Below are 3,949 nucleotides of genomic sequence, written 5' to 3' on the forward strand. Positions count from 1 at the left end.
TGAGTAGGGTGACCAGATTTTAACATTTGTAAAGCGGGACAACATGGCTGGGGGCAGGGCAGGGCAGGGCAGGGCAGGGCCTGACAACAATGCAAACTTTGATAAGCAGTTCTCGATAATCACTTCTCAACAATTATTTGTTATTATTACAGTTTAACATTATAAAATTAACAAAAATAATATAAAACTCATATTCTGGTGAAATAGCCACATGGCAGCCGAAAACCGTATATTCCCTTCCTGTTCTCCCGCCCGTTTGTGCATTCTTTCCAAAAGTCGGGACTTTTTTAAAACGCCGCGGGACGTGGGACAAATTGTTAAAATTTGAGACTGTCCCGCCAAAAGCAGGACGTCTGGTCACCCTAGTCATGAGGCATTTCTGTTCTCTGGGTAGAGAATCAAGTTCTAATTTACAGGACAAAATGTCACTATTTAGGCAGGGTGATAATCTTATTTTTCTGGCTAAATTCTATAATTTAGATTCCCATTGTACCTCCTAAAGTTTCATGTTGGTAGATTCTCCTTCATTTTGAGTTAAAATATTAGTGGATTCTTCCCACGGTGTTTTTAAACATGTGACACTCATACTGTTTCATCCTGGGTTTTAGGACACCGTGAGAAATACTCACCGACACTGAAGATTTCATAATCACTAGTCCCAAACTACCCAATAGTTAACTATTTCAATATAAACCACAGGCACAACTGTTTAGATTTCTAATTTATTATTAAATTACATAACAAAGCTTCTTCTATACAGTCAGAAAATGCACATTTGGATGAGAACAAAAATTAAGTACAAATACAACAAAATTGGTTCCAAGAAACTATTTTAAAAGTAAAAAGTTAGAAAGTGCATTTGGAAAAGAATGGATTTTTAAAAAATCTGTATTGGCATTTTTGATGAGGAAACATCTTCCATCATAATAAAGTGTGATATAAATTGACTTCCCTTCCTCTTGAAGAGCTAACAGGGCAGGGACGGATGCAAATACTAAAGTTTGATCTTAGGTACAGAGAAAATGAAAAAGATCCTTCGAGACCATGGCTCAGCTTTGTTTTAGTTTCTTACCTAAGAAACATCCTTGGATAAATTCATTTGTTCCTTTCTCATTTTCTCTTTGCCTATAAAACTTAAGGGTAAGCATGTTTATAAAGGAATAAACAAGATTAGCTTGTTCAGACCATGATGAAAAGTTCTATATCTTTTTGGAGACCAGGCTAAACAACCCCTAACCTAAAAGGAGAATGGAACACAATGTATTTTTCTGAATAGACCCCATTCATTTTTTAGTTGTATTTGCCACAAAATTCGGTGTAACACCAGACAGCCGTTTATCCCCATCAGCTTACTACTGTAAATTAGACAATTTAGCCAACTGATTTCCACGAATCATACCTGGTTAATGATTAAACATGAGATATTAAAAACCAAAAGGCTAGTCTAGTTCTTTAAAGTCATTTTCATTAGATCAAGAGCATTAACATTAAAATAGAAAATGGTGAAAATGCAAATACAAGGTGCTTCAATTCCAAAGGAGGCCAAGAGTCAACACATCAAAAGGCTCCATAGTGTATTTCTCCATTCAGATGTATTCACATCCAGTATGAAAGAACGAAAGTAAATATTTGGTTCCAGGTACAAAAGTGCCCTCACGATGTCTTTTCTTATTACCTGTTTCCATTCTTAGGTGTTTACTCCCACACCCGATCTGAGGAGTAGGCAGCATGGAAAAAGCAGAGAAATAGTAGAGAAGGAAAGGCCCTTTCTAACATAAAAATAAAAGTGAGCAATGCAGGTTAGAGAGTCCTTCAGTGTCATCAATAATAAAAAGAATGTAAAGACCGCCAGTGTGGATACACTAAAGCACTTGGATCTGGCAGACTGAATTTGAGTAACAGATATATTAGTTATTTTTACTAAGGTTATCAGCATATTAAAACAAAATCTTAGCAATATACCTCTGGGGCTGGACATGGTGGCTCACACCTATAATCCTAGCACTCTGGGAGGCAGAGGCAGAGGCAGAAACAGAAGGATGGCCTGAGGCTGGGAGTTTGAGACCAGCCTGAGAAAGAGCAAGAACTCATCTCTACAAAAAACAGAAAAATTAGGAGGACATGGTGGCACATGCCTGCAGTCCCAGGACTCTAGCCTCGGTGACATTAGGGAGATTCTGTTTGCAAAAAAAAAGGAGGGAGGGAGGGAGGGAGGAAAGAAGGAAAGAGAGAGAGAAAGAAAGAAAGAAAAGAAAAGATACCTTTTGGAATTTTCTGCCCTTTTGTTGCCATGGTTTTTCACATTTTTGAAGTGAAAAGTTCTGAGTGGTTACTTAAAAAGATCCCAAAAAGAAAGATTCATCACATAAGACAATGCTGAAGGAATATAACCTCCTCTAAGAGGCACCATTTATTTAGACCCAGTAGAAAATTCCTTCTGGCTTCCCAGCTCTGATGGGCTTTAACAAGTAACTTACTGTTAGCTCCTGAGCCTAGGAACTGGTCTGTAAAGAAGAGAGCAAAACAGGGGGTGGGGGAATCCAAGATAGTTAACAGTAAGTTAAATGGCATGAAGCTGAAAGAATCCAGATCAGCTATCCCCAGATCCAAGCAAAGCTCCTTCCTGTAAACACCTCTATGTCTTTGCCCAGGGTTTCTTTCTGCCCAGGGTTTCAGAGAGGAAAAGAAGAGCACTGTCTAGCTGTCTACACCTGGCCCTGGGTCCCCTCACTATGGGCTACAGCACTGGGAGGTTAGTCAGATCTCTCTGACACCAACATCCACACTAAGCTTTTTCAACTTCCTTGGAAGAACTAGTTTCTTTATTTTCATAAGGAAAATAACCAACTTTACTACTTCATATAAGCATAGCCAGCAAAGCAGTCTGCTAGCTGTAGAAGGCTAGATTCACTAGTATCCTAGTTCTATTCTCAGTTAGCTTCAACAAATGCACCAAATAATCAGACCAGTAAAAAAGACTGGCGGAATAATTAAATAAATAACTTTATATACGATACTTCAGATTTTGTAAATGCCAGCTATATAGCAACCACAGTCCCATAAATTCTAGCCGAGACACAACCACCAATCAAGGCCCTTTGAAAAATCAAAGATAATAAAGTGTTGGGGAGAGAAGTTTTGTTCTCCCAACAGAGAATTTAACAAATGAACTTACTTCCCTGATCCTTTAAGGGAAAACTTTTACTTTTCTTTTAAGGGAATCTGCAGTCAATGAACTGATTAATCAACCCATATTTAGAAAAATAAACCCCATAGTTAAGAAAAATATATCAAATGCCCTCCATACTTAGAATGTAATGAAACCTCGAACCCAGAATGGAAAACCTCTCAGTATCTATACCAGACTGGGTGTTATTCTACCCATCAGCCTACACATCAAGTGCACCCGAACAACATGTATACACCATGATGCAGTCAAGAAGTACATGCTAATATTTTTTTATTCCTTGTGGCACAGTTTGAAGCTAATATTATAAATATAGTAAATTCCAATGGTGAAGACCAGCTTTCTTTCTCAGTGAGGAGTGCAGATGTTGGAAGTCTTTGAAAAGTAAGACAGATAATGAATTTACAGAAACTGAAAAATGATTAAACCTGAAAAGAATTCTGGTGGGTGGTTTAAAATTTTGTCACTGTCCAGGGACGGTAATAGAAGACAGGTGCAGATAGAGAGAGAGATTTCTGCTACATGCACCTTCAACAGTGAAACCACTCCCTGGATGTCTGGAAAAGCTTAACAGATTTGGAATGAATAGATTTTCACAGAACACAAAATTTCTGGTACATTAGGCAACAATTCTTAAACTTATTTGTAAGTTACAGAGCACTTACAAATGGAATTATCTGGATAGTGACCCCTCAATATCTTTTTACATGTGGCTTGTTGAAGAGATTTCATTGAAAACTGAGCAGTGCCCTCACTTAGTTA

The sequence above is a fragment of the Otolemur garnettii genome, unplaced genomic scaffold, assembly GCF_000181295.1.
Source record: "Otolemur garnettii isolate 467f Iridium unplaced genomic scaffold, OtoGar3 scaffold00166, whole genome shotgun sequence".
NCBI lineage: Eukaryota > Metazoa > Chordata > Mammalia > Primates > Galagidae > Otolemur > Otolemur garnettii.